Here is a 20,171-nt window from a genome sequence, read left to right as displayed (position 1 = left end):
CTGGGGCACAAGAGAACGACACAGCCCCGAGCAGGCAGCAGATGGACACAGTCACGTTTCCCACTCCCAGGCCCCCAGTTCCTGTTCCCCATCTTGTCTCTGCTGCCCCTGACCTTGGCCCCAGCCCCCTTCACTCCTGGCATCCCTGCTGGGAGCTCAGTCCCCAAGCACAGCGTCCAGCTGGTTCACCTTCCTGCTCCACAAACCCCACCGTGGTGCCTGGCACAGATAGGAGCTTGAGGCCCACACTCAGTCGCTGGGCAGCTGACGTGCTGCTCAGTCCAGGCCCAGGGAGAGTGGTGGCCTCCATGAAAGTGCCACCTGGCATCAGCCACAAGGACTGGCCCAGGACCGGCCTGGCCTCCATGGATAGGAAAGTTCACCCAGCACAGGACTGCCTGTCCCCGGGTGCTGCATGCACCCTGAGAGTTCTCAAGGGGACAAGAGACCACAAAGGAGCTGCCACCTCCTCCTCACACACACATACACGCACACGCATGCACATACGCAGTTAACACGTGTGCATTCATTACATATGCATGTGTACTCATGTGTGCAGTGTACACACACTCGTGCACACTCACATGTATGCACACATGCACATGTAATGTGCACTCATGCATGCATAGACACATGCACACTTGTGTGTGCATGTGATAACGTGCACACTTGTATATGTGCATGCATGCACATCTAGCACATGTGCAAATGTATGCACATGAATATGCACACCCGTGTGTGTATACAAGCACTCAAACACACATGTGCACTCGCATGTGCACACACATGCACACTTTACATGTGTGTAAATGTACAGACATGTACACACAGCTGTGTGCATGCATTGCACGCTCAGACTTACACATACACATGCACTCACACGTGTGCACATATGCATGGTCACATATGTGCAGGTATGCAAACTTAACACATGTGCATTTGAACATACATGCATATGCATACTCACGTGTGCTCACACACACTCAAACATGCATGCTCACATGTGTGTACAGATGCATACTTAACACACACACACTCACCTGTGTGCATACATGTACAAAATTACACAAAATAAACATGCACACTTGTGTACAAAGGCACAATACATGTGCACTTGAACATATATGCACATGCACATTCATGTGTATGCATAAGAAACATACACGCATGCACGTGCACATGTGTGGACATGCACACATCTGCATACTTATGTGTGTACACACACATTAAAACATATATACACTCACACGTGCACATCTGCACACTCAAACATACACCACATTCAAACATACACACATGCATGTGCACATGCATTCACATGCACACATCTGCATGCATACGCTCACATGTGCACGTGTGCTCACTCAAACATACGCATATGCACACACATACACACTCACACCCTATTCTCCCTCTCCAGGGTCTCAACACTGAGGGGAAACAGACTGGGAAGCAGTCAAGGGGTCATTTATTCTAATTATTGAAGCAGCAGCCACTTACCCTCGAGTCGTCTATAATGCCACTTAATTACCTCATGCATACACTGCCTTTGCATCTTAGCACAGCCATCACTCAGCTCGGAAGCAGAGCTGTCCAATGCAGCCAGCCAAACATTCCAGGGTGATGACTTGCCCTGACCTGCCCCCGCCCCGCCCCGCCCCACCCAGGAGAGAAAAACAGATCTCCACAGTGGCAGCAGGGGGCCGGGCAGCCTTCCCTCTGCTTCTCTGTCCAGTCCTCAGCTGGCCCTGCCCTGCCGCACCCCATCCTTTGTGTGGACGACAACGGCCTCACCAGATGGCGTGGCCTGTCCACCAGTCTCTGCAAGCCACCGCTCATCCTGCTGGGGCCCAGCAGGGCCGGGGCAGGAGCCCAGGAAACAGCCCAGGCCAGGCCAGCTTGCCCTACCCCGGCTGTCCTGCTCCCCAGCCCACTGGCACATGCAGCCCCGAGCACTCCCAGCCAGACAGGAGATAGGGAGGCCCAGCATCCAAGGGGAGCGGGAGAGCCACCAGGTGACTCAGTGGTCACTCTGTGTCTGCAAGACACTGGAAGGAGCAGAAGGGCAGAGCAGGGTGTGGGGACACAGGCACCACGGCCCCGGTCTGCAGCAGTCAGTACCCCTCCCCACGAGTCTCTGTGTGGCAGCATCCTGGGTGTACTTCTCGGTGAGCACAGGGTCCTGGGACACAGCCTCTGTGGGAGCAGGTGGACCGGGCCGTTTCTGGCATGAGCTACCTCTCCTCTGAGGAGTGCGTGGGGACAGCGGGTGGCCGCAGAGGCCACATGTCCTGCAGAACTGCCACCGTTTGCCCAGGCTCACCGTCAAGTCTGCACCATCCTCCAGCAGGGACATCAGGCTATCCCAGGCATGGCCAGCACAAACACAGTGGTAGCCAGCAGCCCTGGGCATGCTGCTCTGCACCCATGCCGTATTTACTGGAGTCCAGAGGCACGAGCATCTGCAATGTTCTAGAAATTAGCAAACTGCCCTCCAGAGAGGTCGGACCCATCTGCCCCTCAGGGGTCTTTGTTCTGTTCTTCGACATGCAGGACTCAGACTTTAAGCCCAGGCCTGCCAGCTGAGGTCTCTGAACCTCCAAGCTGTCTGTTGACTGTCTTCTGGTCCCCTTTCTCCAGAGGGGCCTCTTCTGTCCCATGTCCCCCCAACACTCACCTGATGGTGAGCATGCCTAAAGACAGAGAAACCTGGCCGAGCTCAGGACGTACCCCACATGCCTGGGCCCACCCTGCAGCTGCACAGGCACGTCCCGGGGTTGTGCTCTGGAAGACCAAGCCAGTGCTTATCTGAGGACCCCTCTTCCAGGGAGCCTCCCAGGATTGCCTAACCAACTGTGTGCCCTCCATCCCCTTGCCACCAGCGTCTCTAGCCTCTCCAACTGTTTCTTCATGTGACCTTTCCTTGCATCAGCTCCGCCCCTGACTCTGAGCTCCCTGAGGGCAGGAAGTGGTCTCTGCTCCCCCAGGAGTTGGCATAGTGCCTGTTCACTTGAACCTGTCTCACAACCCCAGGAACAGTGAGCAAGCTTGTAAGACCCTCAGTGACTGCCCACATGGTCCTCACAGTTAGACGGGAGCCAGCCAACCTGAGCCCCACGCGGCCTAGTTCAGCTCTCGGGGACCGGCCAGGCATGAGGAGACGTGCACTTGATCACGTAATACTCACGGAACAGCCAGAAATCACAGCTGTGACAGCTGCCACTGGGGACAACAAGCCACCTTCAATGGAGAGGGACAGTGACGTTCTCCAGGCAGCCTCTGGTCTCCCATCATGTGCGAAGCATCTACACACACGATTTAGTCACAGGCCACTGGCCACAATGTCCCCCAGCGAGCCTCCCCACGAGAGCTGCTGGGACAGAAACACAACCACTGGAGTGTGCTGAATTTCCCATCCCCACACACAGGCCTGCATGCCCTCGGCAGCCCGCCCCATCCGCAGACCATGATGGGCACACAGCCTTAGCAAGGGTGCCTGCCCAGTGGGGAGAACACCAAGGCTTGGGGCAAGGCGTGGGCTCAGTCCACCAGGGCCAGACATAGGAGCAGAGGTCCTTGGCCCAGAGCGGCAGACAAAACATCACTGGGAGAAAGCTGGTCTTTGGAGGGTGAAAGGCAGCCAGACTGTGGCAAGCAGTTAGCAGTGTTGCTATACAAGGGGGCCAGGGCCTGAGAAGAGCTGCACCACGGACCGGGCGTGGACCCTCACTCAACTCCACAGTCCACAGGTCTGCATACATGGCCCCCACCCTCAGCAGCTCGTCACCTGGAGGGGAGTGGACCCATCAATGAAACGAGCACAGTGGGGACAGTCGGTGGCTCTTTGAATCTTGAAAATTACAGAAAGCCCATTAGTGGGCTGGACGGTGGCCCCAAAACAATGTCCCCGGGAACCTGTGAATGTGACGTGATTTGGAGAAAGGGACCCTGAGGTGACACCATCCTGGGCTCTCTAGGCGGGCCCTAAACCCAATGAGAATGTCCTAATAAGAAGAGAAGACAGACAGACAGAAGGTCGTGTAAAGATAGAGGCAGACGCTGGAGTCAGAAGCCAAGGGGTGGCAGCCACAGGCAGCCCTCTGCCCGGCCCACCCCAGCCCCAGTGATCAACTTCAAAGCTCTCCCATCTGACAGATGAAGAAACTGAGGTCCACAGAGTCGCCGGCCGACCGAGAACACCCGGCAAGCAGCGGCACCAGCATCTGAGCCCAGGCCGTCAGCCGCAGCCCGCAGCTCCGTGCACCCTGGCAGCACCCCCCCCAGCAAGAACACCACGGCAGCCCGCAGAGGGGGTGGGCTTCGGCACAGCCCCCGGCCCCACTGGAGGCCCCAGGCCAGCTGCAGGGCGGGGTCCCCTGCATGTGCAGGCGGGCGGGACAGAGCAGGGCAGGCCCAGGGGAGGGACGCCCTCTGCATCGCCACACCTTCTAGAAGGTGAGCAAGCCGAGGTCATTAGGGAAGGGCCGAGCTGCTGTGCCAGGCACAGGGGCCTCCGGGAGCAGGGCAGGAGTCACGTGCAAACCTGTGCTCCGTGGCCAACACCAACAGCCTCACTCATGCCTGTCAATCCGCCTCCACTGCCTCAGTGGTCCCCGCCGCAGCCACCAGCAGCCTGGGGTGCTGGGTGAGGTCTCCCAGGTCACAGAGCAGACAGCCAGCAGGGTGCCTGGCCCCGGTCGGAGGCGTTGCCCGGCTGGCCCAGGCTGGCACATCGTGGAGAAGCATCTTCTCCGCCTCCCCAGTAGAAGTCAGCGTGGAACCCTCTATAGAGACCATTCTAACCTGGGTTACTCCAAAATCCAAAACCAAACCCACTGCCACCAAGTCCGTTCCAACTCACAGCGACCCCCACTGGTTTTCCAAGGAGGTCAGTCTTCACGGAAGCAGACTGCCTCATCTTTCTTCCACAGAGTGGCTGGTGGGTTCAAACCACTGACCTTTTGGTTAGCAGCCAAATGCCTTGACTACCACACCACCAGAGCTCCTAGGACAAATTCAAGTTCTAGAGTTCTAGAAGCCGGGAGACCTAAGATGACTGGAGCCCTTTGTGGTGCAAACGGTTGGACTCCTGACCACAGGCTGACCATCCAACCCCGCCCAGAACACACCTCGGGGGACAGCCCTAGGGGATCGACCGGGCAGCCCTGACTCACCAGCAGTGGGTTTAGGTTGTTCTGAAGACAGACTGGGAATACATCATGTGCACCAAACCCAGGGACCCTACGGTCGTGTCTGGCAATGAAGAGGCAGACAAGCGCGGCCCGCACCCAGGGCTGGGAGGTGGGCAGGCTCTGGGCAGCTGGGGAGAGCTGGTCTCCTCCCCTCCCCTGTGCGGCCGGAGGGGAGCCCGGCAGGATGCCAGTCCCCCAACCCTTGCTGTCAAACAGACCATTGTCTGGCTGCTGCCTAACAGAAGAGTCTACAGGGGGTGCCCCAGCCCAACCAGAGGGGGGTGCCCCAGCCCAATCAGACAGACAGGGGGCACCCCAGCCCAACCAGACAGGGAGACAGCAACCGAACACAAGCAGGAGCCCGGCAGGCCAGGCCAGGCCACTGAGGGGGACCCTAAAGAAGAGGTGCAGTGCTGTATGGGGGTCACACTGACAAACACCCACCCCGAGGCAAGGGAAGGTCTGGCAGTGCCCCAAAAGCCACAGGTGTCCCCTCCATCCACAACACTCACACACGTTGACGTGTCATGATGGATGCCAGAATGTTCCAGATGCCGCTGAGTACGAGTCAGACTGATACAGACAGTGTGATGGCAAACCTACAGCATGGTCAGAGACTGGGGTCTGCGGGGCACGAACAGTGAAGGCACTCAGCTGCCAGCTGAAAGGCTGGGGGTTCCAGTCCACCCAGATACACCTCATAAGGACGGCCTGGCAGTGAACTTCTGGAAAATTCCCCACTGAAAACCCTACGCGCAGGGCTCTCGGGAGTGACGCGGCAGCTGGTGCGGGCATCAGGGAGGGACGCTGCAGGGATCCCGGGCTCTCTGGCTGTCTGTCCTGGAACCACAGCAAACGCTCACAGGACGCCGAGCGCGCACCTACCGTGTGGCAGGCTCGTCCACGGGTCACTGCTCTCACGTCCACTCAGCACACGCCACCGCGCCAAGCACCTCACACACATCGTCTCAGACCCAAAGGAGAGATGACCAGGCCTCATCTCCAGGCAGGGAACTCGAGGCCCTGCCACTCCCCATGACTCCTCCACCTCCTCGAGACACATCGCCCTCCCTGTCTACCTGGGGCAGGTGAGGAGACCTCTGGGCTCTGCTCTGCAGCCCCAGGGCTCCTGCAAACACTCAGAGGGCAGCACCCTCCCTGGACAGACCAGTGGACGGGCCTGGGAGGGACAGGCGGACACACCAGTCATGAGAGAAGTGCCACTGACCCAGTGCCAAGGCCAGAGGGATGTGGGCGGGAGGTGGGGGCCCTCAGGGAGGACGGAGCTGGCGGCAGGGCCAGGCAGGGCAGCCCACATATCCCACCGATGTGAAGCCTGCTGTCAGCTGTCATTATTAGTGGCTTGGCCATAAGCCAGACACAGCTCCCAGGAAGGAGCAGACAGAATGCGAATTCAGTTGGTCTCCCAGCCAGGCTGCCCACAAGGGGCGGGGGGAGGGGGGGGCTGTCACATCACGGATGGAACCGAGACAAGATGTTTAAGGCCTGACCCCTCGTTCCACCGCGAGTGTGGGTCTTGCTAGCAGGCTCTCTCTCCTGGGGGGAGGGGAGGCCTGGTCCTAGGCGCAGCAGGTGCACAGGCCTCAGAACTGGGGGAAGCTGACTGAGGGTCCCAGGGTCCCGGCTGGGGTCACAGAGAGTCAGGAGCAGGCAGCGAGGCCCAGAGCGGACACTCCGACACTGACTGCTGGCACAGCAAAGGAGGGTGGGTAACAGTCCAGCCCCTGCCCATCACAACAGACCATCTTATTAACACACCTGTGCCGACCTGCCTGCCTTGTCCATGGAGGTAAACCCAGGTGTCTGCAGCTCCCTGGGGCGGCCCTGCTGGCAAGGGGGCTAAATGCCAGGAGAGAGAGCCCAGGAGTGTGGTTTCAGGACCCTGCTGTCCCGAAGCACACGGGCCAGCGGTCTGCTCAGCCACCAGACAACATCTCAGAGCGGTGCCTGCCAGCACCTCTCTGCATCTGTCCCAGCACGCTGCAGCAATGCCTGCCCCACCAGCGCACTCCGGCTGCCTGCGGGTGTCATCAGCGGGCGAAGCCCCAGTACCCCCGGCCACAGGCCAGGGCACAGCCAGGCCAGGACCCAGGCACATCTGACTCCAGTCCATCCTGCACGGCCTCTTCACTCCTGCTTCTCTAAACACAGCCCCCGCCACCCTGACGCAGCAGAGGCTCGGGGGGACACGGGAGGTGCCACTCAGCACCTGGACCCGGAGACGTGGACAGTCAGTCACCAGCAACCGTGATACAGGGTGGGTCTCTGCTAATCCCAGGGGCTGGAAAGATCTGGACCTGAGGCCCGGCCTTCACCTGACAATCTGAGCAGGGCAGGCACCAGAGGACAGGGACAGCCCCACAGAGGGAACTTTCGAAATGGGGTTTGGGAGGTGACTTCCTGAGACAGAGCCACACCCGCCAGGCGGTGCCGGCCCAAGGCTGGCTTCACAGAGGTTCTCAATTCTCATCTTGAGCACACCACACCCTCCTCCACCAGCCACAGCCCTGCAGCTTTACCAGTGAGACGACTGAGGCACAGAGAGGCTGCCCGGCCAGCCCAAGGCCACACAGTGGCAATGGACTGAGGCAGACCCAGGCCTGGGACCACTACTCCGTCCACCAGCTGGTCCTGCTCTGGGTCAGGAAGGTGGGTGTGGCCCTGTGCTGCCTGACCCTCTGTGGGGGTCCACCAGTGACCCCACTCCACAGTGGAGGTGCAGTGACTAGGGCCAGGCCTGATGTGAGGGGAGGGTTATACGCCAGGCCGAGGCTTTGGAGGGTTTGAACCTAGGGACAGATCGCAGGAAGACCAGCAGAGGCCAGAGGAGGGCGCCAGGCCTCTAGGGGCCAGGCCCGGCAGGAGGAACAAAACTGCATTCCCTGTCTGAGGCCATAGACCCCCGAGATACACCCCGTGGGTCCAGGAGTGAGGGCTGTCTCAGCCTGGCGACTGCGTGTCCCTTGTTCTGATGGTGAAACCTTCTCCACTAAGGGACCAGAATGGAAAACAAAGGCTTTATGGGCCGGGGGCTGCGGGGGAGAGGCGAGAACCCAAGCCCTGAATATAAATGGACGGACACTGGCATGTGGGCAAGGGGAGACAGAAACCTAGCTGGGGGCACCAGGCCACTGGCCGGGCTGCAAGTGGGCCGGGTGGTCCCAGGAGACCAGGAGAAGGGAAAGGGCCTCTTAGCCCCACCCCTGCCTCCCAGGACAGGCCCCCAGCCCCCGCCTCCAGACCCAGGTGGCCGCCACTCACTGGCACTTGGCAGCAGGCCAGCACCCAGCAGGGACCCCAGCCCCACGGGCGTCCCTCAGCCCTGCCATCCCTGCCTCTGCCCAGACTGCCCATCTGCCGTGGGCACCTCCTCCAGCAGGGCTGCCCCCAAGCCAGGCCACGGTGGGGAAGGCGGGCAGGACAAAGGAAGACGAGACAAAGCAGTGCAGCCGTGGCCGGCAGGCCTTCTGGCCAGCAGGGGCCAACCGAGGGCGCAGAGCGGGGCCAGGGTGGGCGGCACCCCGCGCGAACGCACAGAAGCCCATCCTGGCCACGCCAAAGCTCCGTCCCAGAGCCCAGAGCTACTACAGCCACCACCGCTACAGCAGTGTGACAGCAACGGCCCGTTTTATAAGGAGTCCCTGTGGGCGTGAAGGGTTAACGAGCCCAACCAGCAGCACACGGGAGAATGGGCTGCAGCGTGCTTCCGTAAGATGGCAGTTGTGGGGTGCCGAGGAGCTAACTCTGACTCCGGCAACCCGTGACAGAGAACTGCCCCATAGTGTTTTCTTGGCTGTAACCTTTACAGAAGCAGACCACCAAGCCTTTCTCCCACTAAGCCACGGGTGGGTTCGAACCACTGACCTTCCAGCTCACAGCCAAGCGACTGTTTGTGCCCCAGGGCTCCTTCCCATAAGCTCACAGCCACAGAAAACCACGCGGACCACAGCTCTCCTCTGACACACGCCGACCCACCACCGTCTGAAGCAACTCACGGTCGGTTTTGCTTTTACCATAAAACATCCAGGCTCCAACTGCTACTATTACCAAGTGCCTTTTGGACTTGTCTGGGCCCCCGGCACTCGGAGCAGCGAAGTAGCAGGCTGGAGAAACGGGTGGCCCTGGGCCGGGAAGCCCAGCCCAAGTTCAGGTGACCAGGCAGGGCGGGGAGCAGCTTCAATCGGCAGGTCACACGAGGGAGGTCAAGGAAAACGTCCTGTAGCCTCCTGGGCTCTCTCCTTACCCCTGGGGGGCCTGGAGAAAAGGCGGACGGGAGTGGAATCACGGGTAGCGCGATACTTGGCCTGTCCGGGCCGGCACACCTGAGTATTTGGGGCAGATGCCTGGTGCCACACCCCGTGACGACCCTCAGGAGCCTGTCTCCACTGGGCTGATCAGAACGGCCCGGAGGCCTGGGACCACCCGCCTCCCCAGCCTGACCTCAGCGCTGGAGCACAGGGCAGGGCCGGAGACATCCTGCAGAAGGGAGTGGACACCGCCACCGACTGTTCAGTGTGGGCTCCTCCAGGGACTCCCAGGACCCAGAGGGTCCGCTTCTCTGAGCCTGTGGAAGTCTCTGCAAGTCAGTGGCAGGATGCTCCAGCCTCCTACACTGTCCCCAACCCAGAGGTCATGTTCACCGCCCAAGAGGGTGAGCTTCCGTGCAGGATGATGTCTGTGAATGGCTGAGCTATGCCCTGGGGCTGCCTCCTTCCCAGGGGACAGCCCAGCCTCCTTCAAAAATGAATGGCTTTTCCCCAAGAAACACGTCGGTCCTAAGGCCAGAATGGCAGGGTGTGTTCACACCATGCCCTCCCCAGTCTTTCACAAGGAAACTGAGCACTGTGGCCAGGCGGCCTCTGCCCCCTGGACACTGCAAGGGCCTCCCGCCTGGGGTCCTGGCCTGCAATCTAGGCTCCCACCCACCCAAGCTCATCCTCCACCGAGAAACCAGAGACCCTGGGGAAGTGCGCCAGGCAGGGCCACACGTCTATTTAGATAAAGCCCCACCCGGTCTGACCCTCGGCCACCAGACAGTAGCCACAGTGGCCTGCGTCCTGCTCCTGGGCGCACAGATCACTGCCCCCTACACCCTGCCTTGGCTGGAAAGCCCCTGCACAGCTCCTCCTTGTCCAATCCCAGTTCCAGGTCCCCGTGCCAGATGCCGCCCACACCCCCTGCTCTCAACTAGCTTGCAGGACTGATCTATCTTGTCCGGCCGTGTGTGTGCTAGCGTCTGTCTCCCCAGCAAAACTCGGGCTTCTCCCGAACCACCCCAGGTGTGTGGAAATGAGCCCAGCACGCAGTTGTTGTCAGCTGTCAGGGAGCCGGCCCCTGACTCCTGGCGACCCCGCGCACAACAGAACCAACGTTGCCTGGCCCTGCGCCCTCCTGTGGCCGGCTGTGCATCAGACCCCTGCGATCCGGGGGTTCTCACTGGCTGACAGTCCCAAGACCGCCACGCCTTGCTCCCCAGTCCGTCCTAGTCTGGAAGTTCCGCTGACATGTGTTCAGCGTCATCACAGCACACGGGTCACACGGGCAGATGAGTGGTGGCTGCATGAGGGACACTGGCTAGGAATCGAACCCGGGTCTCCCTTCATTCCACCCCTGGGCCACCCACCACTGTATCCAGCAGGTGCTCCATCAACAGCTGAAGACGGAATGCACCCACTGTGCACGCCGTGATGGTGAAGGGCGTAGACTTGGGGTTTCCCATGTGGGGAGCCCCACTGCTGTGTACGACAGCAACATGGGCCTCAGAGAGTGCCAAGGTGGCAAAGGAGAAGTCCGTGTAAGCAGGGGACACACAGAGCCACTGCCATCTCTAGGGCACCCAGAGACCAGGCAGACCGCCACAGTCCACACCCTCTCGGTCTCTCTTGGAGCCCTCTGTCCAAGGAGGCCACAGCTCAGCCCTCACCCTGAGTGGGGGTGACAGAGGGTGACAAGGACAGAAAGACAGGCAGTTCCTGAAGGGGGAAAGCACTGGGCAGCCAGGGCTCCCCTGGACACCCCGGGTCACTGTCTCAGCCTGGCTCATGGGCTGAACATGCTAAGTGGCCTCAGATGCTGTCCCTCATCCCAGTATCCAGCCTGCTCTGACCTTGTGCTGTAAGCACCACAAAGGGCCACACAGTCTCACATGGACACACGGACCCCAGCCGTCACCGACACGCAGACACCTGCTGAGGCCACAGAGAAGCAGGCTGAGCAGGGCTTTGCTGACAGCAGGTGGTCCGAAGGGAGGCCCTGAAGCTGGGCCGCTGTGGCTTGTGGGCCCCGCAGTGGCTGCGTTCAGCTCCAACTGACCCCCACCGGCTGCTCTGAATGGCCCCAGGTGGCAGCGTGCCCCCTCACACAAGGCCCTTGCCCTCTTCCTGCTGCAGGGGCCAGGTGGGTAACCTTCCAGGAAGATTTGGCTGTTAGGGACCACTGCCTCATGACAACCCAGCACATGGAGACACGAGCCTGTCTGGAGCCCCAGCAGGTCAGTCCGCCTCTGCAGACCTCACTCTGCACCTGCAAACGCCAGCACCCCACACAGGGAAGGCCGTCCCACAGCAATGTAGGAAAGTCCTACACACCACCGACTGTGCAGCCGGCGCTCTGTCCTGTTGAGCACGGGGTCGCTGTGAGTCGGAGCTGATTCGACAGCACCTAACACCAAGGAGTCCCTGGGTGACACAGACGGCGAACGTGCCCGGCTGCTGACTCAGAGGTTACAGGTTCGAGTCCACGCACAGGAACCTCAGCAGAAAGGCCAGGGGTCTCCTTCCGAAATCCGAGCACCAAAAACTCCACGGAGCACAGGTCCATGCAGACACACGTGGGGTCACCTTGAGTCAGGAGTGACCTGACGGTACCGGTACTGGTACTAGGAAGGTTAACACTGCAAAGGAGGGAAGGCAGCGGGGCACGCGGCACCCTGCTACGTCTGGTCAGCACGACCCACTGGCCCTCGGTCGACCTGGGACACACCAGCCCTGCCCACTGGCTCCACCAGGCGCAGCTCTGGGGTCTTGCTCCTAAACCATGTAGGTCAAGTGGGACCAACTTCAGGGCCTGCCCAGGGGGTTCTAGGAGAACAGCGCTCAATGGGGTGTCAGCCATAGCCTAGGGCTCCCCATTTTTACACCTGGAGACCCCAAGAAGCCACTCACCAAGGTCACAGAGCACAGTACCATCACTCAGCTCCCTGGAGGGCAGGCCTGCAGCCCAAGGTGGCCTTTCCAATTTCATCCCGCCTCCCAGGGCCAAGCCAGTGTCCTCCTCTTTCCTGTTCAACTGGCATTTCCTGGGTCTCCACTCACCCCAGGATCCGGCCTGTTCCGCCCTGGCTCCCTCACACAGGCACTTCTGTGCTGCCTGGGTGGGGCCGTCAGCCCTAAGCCCATCAGCACCGGGATTAGACGCTGAGCAGGTGAGAGGGAGGGAGAGAGACCCATGAGCCAGGGATGCATGGGCGCCCGCGCACACACATACACACTCACGCGCACACACACATACACACTCACGCACGCTCATGCACATACAGGAAGCATCAGTGAGTGCTGCCTGATGCTGTGCCTCCTTGCAGGAATCAAAGGAACGTCGCAAACTGGAGGCACTGTAAAAATGCAGATGCAGCACTGGCCAGAAACTGTCAACAAACACTGGTGACAGGGACTCTAAGTCACCAGGCTGAGGCAGACCCAACCCCCACCCACTGCTGCCAGGACAGTCCCAGGCTGTCAGAGATAAGCGGACAAGACAAACAGCAGGCCAGCTTCCAGGGCGAGGGTCCTCTCCAAGACCTCCAGGCCTGAAGGTTGGCGCCTCACAGGGCTGGGGTCCAGGAGGGTAGGGCGGACCTCAGGAATCTGAGAGCTGTCCCCCAGCCCTAGTCAGACACCTGGGGCCCAAATAACCCCTCTGTCCCTCCCAGATCCAAGAGCCATTCCTGAGACCAAATCAGACACATGAGGGCCCAGACAACCCTTCCAGGCTATGGCCGGAAAACCACGGATCCCACACAGTTCACCTGTCCATGAGCCTGGGACAGGACCCACTCAGGCTGATGGCCCCAGCTCCCTCCACTCCCAGAGAAGCCACCACCTCCAGGGGGCCCAGGGGCGTGGCCAGGCTGTCAACAGACCAAGTCACACTGCCTAATCTGGTGGGGGCTCTCACACACGGGCATTGCCTCTACCTTCCAATAAAAGCCACGACAGCCTCCCCCAAAGCCATGGGCACAGGCCCCCAACACCCACCCACTGACCCCATCAAAACCCAGCACAGGAAGCACCAAGACCACATGGCTTCAAAGCTGCCACAAACGGGGCCAACCGGCCACCCAGCTCAAGTCGTCCCTTCCTGCCCAACGTTCCGGAACCAAGCTGGTCCACCAGAGAGGCTGAGCCCCGACAGGGAGGAGTCTGCAGGCGGCTCCCTCAACCCAGTGACGCGCTGCCCTGTCATCTCCAAGGACAGGAAGGTATCGTCCGTGCATGTCTGTGAACCCCATCTATAGGACCCACCCCTGGCCCACCCCTGGCCAGGCAGCTTTGCCCACAAGAATGCATGAGGTCTGGACTCAGCAGCAGAGAGCCAAGGCACATGTCCACACTCCATGCAGGGGGATGTGGGGACAGAGGTACAAAGCTCCCTGGCCACTTCCAAAGTCTCCACTCACCACAGCCACCATGACCACTGCTCAGCCCTCTTGCCATGGGGTGCGCGTCCCTGACTGCACAGAACTGCCCACTGCCACTGAGCGTCACACAGCTGAGGGGGCCATGGCCACAAAACAAGGTGCCCACCGGGGGGCTGACCAGAGCTCCAATCACACTCAGCCCCAGGGCTCCTGAATCTGGGTGTGCCAGTGCCCCCAGGGACACCACGGAGGACGCCGCTCACCACTGTGACCCCAGGGCCCAGTGCTCACTTCACCACCTCACTTGCCCCCACAGCCGGAACAGAACGTCAGGCCGAAGCCCAGCAACTCCTGGCTCCAGGGGGCCCCACTGCATGACAGGGGCACCAGCTCCAAGCTCTTTGCCTCAGTTTCCTCATGTGTAATAGGGGGTACATAGGCTGAGTCCGTCCCCAGCACAGCTCCCGACCCCTGCCCATGGCGGCATGGGGGGATGGAGCAGTAGGGCAGTAGCTGTCCCCTGTCACGCACTCCCCAGGGGCGTGGAAGGAAGGTTGGCCCAGTGAGCTTGCTACGTTGACCACACCCGTGCCACCTCGCCCTCATGTGTCTCCCAGCTCCTTACTGAATAAACTCCCTGCAAAGGGCGTAGGAGAGTCAGTCCTACTCCTGGGAAAGGGGGTGGGCAGCAGCATTCATACTGAAAGGAAATGAACTCGGCCTCTCTCCCCAATTACACGTGATCGCTCCCTCCACACCAGCAGCCCAGCAGTCGTGAGCATTTAATAAAAGGTCAAAAGCACAAATAGAAGCTGTGGGAAGGGGAACATGACCAAGGGGAGTGCGCACACAGGCTGCGTGGGTGGGTGTGGGGACTCACACATACACCGCGTGCACACACACACACGCACACATACACCGTGACTGTGGGGGAGCAGGGGTGCAGGTGTCGGTGGGTGTGGGGACTCACACTGCATGCACACACACACACACACACCGTGACTGTGGGGGAGCAGGGGTGGTGTCGGTGGGCATGGGAACTCACACTACATGCACACACACACACACACACACACCGTGACTGTGGGGGAGCAGGGGTGCGGGTGTTGGTGGGTGTGGGGACTCACACTGCATGCACACACACACACACACACCGTGACTGTGGGGGAGCAGGGTGCAGGTGTCGGTGGGCGTGGGGACCCACACTACATGCACACACACACAGTGACTGTGGGGGAGCAGAGGTGTGGGTGTCAGTGGGTGTGGGGACTCACACATACGCCACGCGCACACACACGTACACACAAACACACCATGACTGGGAGAGTGGAGGTACAGGTGTCAGTGGGTGTAAGGACTCACGCACGCACCGTGACTGGGAGAGTAGGGGGTACAGGTATCAGTGGGTGTTAAAGACTCACACATACACCACGTGCACACACGCACACACCATGACTGTGGGGGCGTGAGGGTACAGGTGCCTCATCCTTTCCCACACTCCCTCCCTCACCCCCCCACCCCTCGGCATCTTCTCCAAGTCAAACTCCTCAGCCCCTCCCCTGGGCCAACCCACCCAAGGGGCCCACTCCTCACTCTGCCCATGTGGCTTTGGCCCAGGCCAGCCTCAAGAGAGACCCAGAGGTCCTGGTCTCAGGGTTCCTCTTGGGGGACAGGAGGCCCTCCTGCATTTCCCTCAAACACTTCCCATTACATTGCCGCTCACGCTGGCATAGGTTCCAAGCATCAGGCTCACAGGGCAGAGACCTGGCAGAGCGGGGCAGAGAAACCCCTCAAGCAGGCTGCTGACACCTCGGTGCTAGCTGGGGTCAGCCCGCTGGGCGACCCGACCTGACCCAGAGGATGGCCCCAATGACAAGCAGTGAGCTCCCCCTCCTCCGGCAGAGAGCCCTTCCTGCAGGACAGACGGTGGAGGCTGGGGGCACCAAGGCCCCCCACTGCTGGCGGCAGAAATCCAATTACCGCACTAAGGGCCTGCCTCCTGGGGCCCAGCAGCCGCTGACCCCTGCCCGGGAAGCTGAACAATTGGCCTTTTGTTTCCTGGTTCCCATTGTCCTGGATTCTCTCCCTGCCTGCTCGGGGCCAGAGGAGGAGGCCGGGGTCTCAACGGGCTTGTGGAGAAGCATCCTGTCCACCAGGGCTCTGGGCCTTGTCGGGAAAGCAGGAAAGGGGGTGGGACACTCTTCTGGAAATGGCCCCGGGGCCAGGTCATCAGGAAAGAGCAGGCCAGCAAAGACTGGAACCTGTGGTCCTATCGCTCCTGGTGTGCGGCCAGCACGGGATCTCCCTCCAGTGAGCCTGTGAAGGACCCCAGAGAGCCAGGTCTCCACGGGGCGGAACGGCCTCACGGAGCCAGCCCCCCAGTCCAGCCCTCACCCTGCCCACTGAGCCCGCCAGCGTGGCGCCACTCCTGTCCCACACTGTCCCTCCACAGCCACTTAGGTTCACCGTCTCGGGCCCTGGGAGGGCGAGCCCAGAGCCAGCGACAGCAGCCAAGACAAGAGGGGATGCTCAGAGAGCCGCCTCCCCTCACATGGGCCAAGGGCTCTGGCCCCAGGGCAGAGGGGACCTGGAGTGAGCAGCGGAGCCTACGCTGAGCACAGACGTCCACCGCGGGCCCTGTGCAGCAGGGGCCCACAAAGGACCATTGGAAACGACATCCCCGAGAAAAGACACTGAGGTGACGTGGCATGCTCCAGGCGCTCACAGGGAAAACATGAAAACATCACGCCCACTGCCGTCGCGTGGACGCCAACGCATGACGGCCCCACGTGGCTCAGGGCCGAACTGGACGCCGCAGGGCTTCAGTGGCTGGGCTGCCAGGAGGTGACAGCCAGGCCTTCCTTCCTAGGCACCTCTGGGGCGCCTGGACCGCCAGCCTTCTGAGCACGTGACATGACTCCTCAGGTTAAAGAACAGGTAAGAACGACACGGGACCCCAGTTATCTGAAAGATCCGGGACCGGCAAACATCCGGGGTCCACACTCCCGAGGGGCTCCCAGCAGGTGCGAGGGGAGGGGGCGTTCCTGTTTAGGGGGGAGGGTAAAAGTTTGGGAAACAGATAGTGGGGTAGGTTGCACAGCATGGAAGGTAATTAAAGTCACTGCATTTGACAATTAAAAATGGTTAAAATGGAAACATTTTTGTTATATATTTTTAACAATAATTTTTATCATTTAAAAAAACTGTAGGAGTGCTACACCGTTAAAGCTGCTTTTTTTTTTAAAGTATGTCCTAGATAGGATTCTGAACAGAAAAAGGACATTAGGTAGCAAGTAAGAAAACGTGACAAAGTGTGGACTCTGATGAATGCAGCGCTATCACGCGGGTTCATCACTGTGACAACGGACCACACTACTGGAAGATGTTAGTAACAGGAACGCGGGATACAGCGTGAGCTCACTCTCCTCACCACCTCTGCAATCTTCCTGTAAATCTGACACTGTGCCAAACACGTCACACTTATTTTTATAGCGTGAGTGACGAACCTATGCACTTCCTAGAACTACACACACACACACAGACAACAGCACGTAAAACCCATGCAACCCGAGGAGAGGTCTGTAGCCTAGTCCACCGTATTGTTCCAACCTCAAGGTCCCGGCTTTGATGACACACCGTAAGATGTCACCATCGGTGGGGGAAGATGGACGGTGGGCACACAGGAACCCTTTGTACTATTTTTGCAACTTATTGTGACTCTATAATTATTTCAAAATTGAAAGTTCAAAGACTATGTGTTTGTGCAGGAAGACAGCTCAGAGGACAGGAATGCATAGGAAAGAAGGAAACGGGGAAAAGGTAACCGACCTCAGGGAGGAAGGGGGAAGAGAGCTTTACATTAGAGGGATTGCAATCAATGTCATGAAACAAAATGTGTATGAACTGTTGAATGGAAAATGGATTTGCGCTGCAAATTTCACCCAAATCACAATTAAAATAATGATAATAAAAAGAATATGTGTATAAACATACATTCCAATCAGCCATTCCTCTAGACACAGAGCAAAATGTCACCAGCAATTATCTCTGGATGATAAGTGTCATAGGCTGAGTTTGTCCCCCAAAAAGATATGCAGAAGTCCTGTGCCCCCGGAACCTCAGAGCGTGGCTTTATTTGGAAGCGGGGGGTTGCAGGTGGAATTCACTAAGACGAGGACACTGGGGTGATTCCCAGTATCACTGGGGTCCTTATGAGGAGAGGAGACACAGGGAGACACAGGGGAGGTGGCCTTGTAGAGACAGCAGAGACCACTGAGGCGCTGCCACAAACCAAGGAGTGCTGGCAACTCCAGGAGCTGGAAGAAAAGCACGGGGTGGATTCTCCCTTGGAACGGATCAGCCCCGTGCACAGTTTGTTTTCAGACTTCTGGCCCCCAGAACTGTGAGAGAACAAACGTCTGGTGTTTTAAGGCTCAAGAGAATTAACACAGATTTATAGAAAAAGAGGGGGGTCCTCGACAAGAAGGACACGGCGGCTGCAAAAACGGGGGCCCAATGCTCGTCAGGACGGAGCAGGACGTGGGGTGCTATGAGTCGGAGACGACTCAACAGTCACACCTAAGCATGACAGATTCGTGGATGAGTTTTTAAACCTACATGAAGTTTTCTCTGTGTTCTAAGCTTTCTGCTCTGTGGCTTCCTTCATGATAAACCTCAGAGGAGATGCTCAGAGGCTGCGGGCCCAGGGACCAGGTGAGGAGGCACCTGGTGGGTTCCCGTCCACTCCCCAGGCCAGGACGCTTAGGAGGGCATGCCTGGAGCATGGGCACACCCTCACCCACTGTCCTGCACACGGAGCCCAGCCCAACAAAGGACGGTTGCCTGGCTCCCCACCCGGTGGGATTCACGTAGCTATCACACACAGCAGCAACTCAGCCTCCAGGACTCTCAGGGGACCCCAGGATAAACCCAAAGCACTGAGCCCCATCTTGCCAGGGGCCTGTGCTTCTCAGATCCAACCAACAGCAGAGACACCCTCTGGGCGCACGACACGCCAGGGGAGTCTGCAAAGCGCACACGCCGCAAGGAGCACACCCCACGGAGCACAGCCCGTGCAGGGAGCCAGGGGTTCCAGAGGGTCTTCTCTGGTGCTCAACCTCGAAAGCACACAGCTGCCCGTCTGCCCACAGAGAAAGGCCACCCTCAAACCAGGATGCTCCCAGACAGCCCCTTCACGCCCACTTCACCGCCCGTTGCCCCAGGATCCAGGACACATGTCAGTTACAGACGGCATCCCCACAGGCTGCACAGCCCATGGCGTGTGGAGGCTGTGGGTGCTGGGGCCACAGCTGATGATGTTCATGTCTGCACTTCCTACATTTCCCAGCTGGGGAGGAGAAAACTGCTACTGAAGCGGGAAACGTGGTTTTCCACGTACACAGCACAGAGCGGCCCTGAGGGGCAGTGGTCAGACACAGAGGGCTGGGGTCAAGCCCTGCCACTTTCTACACAGGGACCTTGTTCAAGCCACTTAACCTCTGTACCTCAGATTCCTCTTCTGTAAACTGGGGGGAGTATGAGACCTCAAGGAGCCCTGGAGGCACAGAGGTAAAGCCCTCAGCTGCTAACCGAAGGGTCAGCAGTTCAAACCCACCAGCAGCTCCACGGAAGGAAGATCTGGAGATCTGCTCCCCTGAAGATTGACAGCCTGGGAGACCCTGTGGGCAGTTCCACTCTGTCCTCTAGGGGCGCTGTGGGTCAGAATGGACTCCACAGCAGTGGGTGTGGTTTGGGCTTTGCTCCCCTGAAGATTGACAGCCTGGGAGACCCTGTGGGCAGTTCCACTCTGTCCTCTAGGGGCGCTGTGGGTCAGAATGGACTCCAGGCAGTGGGTGTGGTTTGGGCTTTGCTTCTGTGAAGACTGACAGCCTGGGAGACCCTGTGGGCAGTTCCCCTCTGTCCTCCAGGGGAGCTGTGGGTCGTAATCCACTTGACAGCACCCAACAACCTGGGTGCCTGGGTTCTGTGAGGGCTGAGTGAGCCGAGCGCCAAGTCGCTGCAAGCTCTCACAGGTCCGAGAATGTCCATCACTACGCCCCTGTCTCATCTGATCCTCAGCAGACCGTGAGATGGGCAGGAAGGGGCCACCCGTTTAAAAGAGGGTCCGTGGAGAGCAGGTGAGTTTGTATGAGCGGTCTGGGGTCAGGGCCCGGGAACCAGGGCCTTTCCCTGAAAAGCCTCAGCCACCAGTCAAATAACCAAATCGTCGCCTACCTGGGACCTGCCCGAAAGCCACGGGTGGGGCTGTCCCATACCTTTGCCAGGCACAGCAGGGTGACGGGCCAGATGGGGGCTGCAAGTCC

This window comes from Orycteropus afer, unplaced genomic scaffold, assembly GCF_000298275.1.
Source record: "Orycteropus afer afer isolate SDZICR_OR568_19922 unplaced genomic scaffold, OryAfe1.0 scaffold00128, whole genome shotgun sequence".
NCBI lineage: Eukaryota > Metazoa > Chordata > Mammalia > Tubulidentata > Orycteropodidae > Orycteropus > Orycteropus afer.
This window is presented reverse-complemented; position numbering follows the sequence as displayed.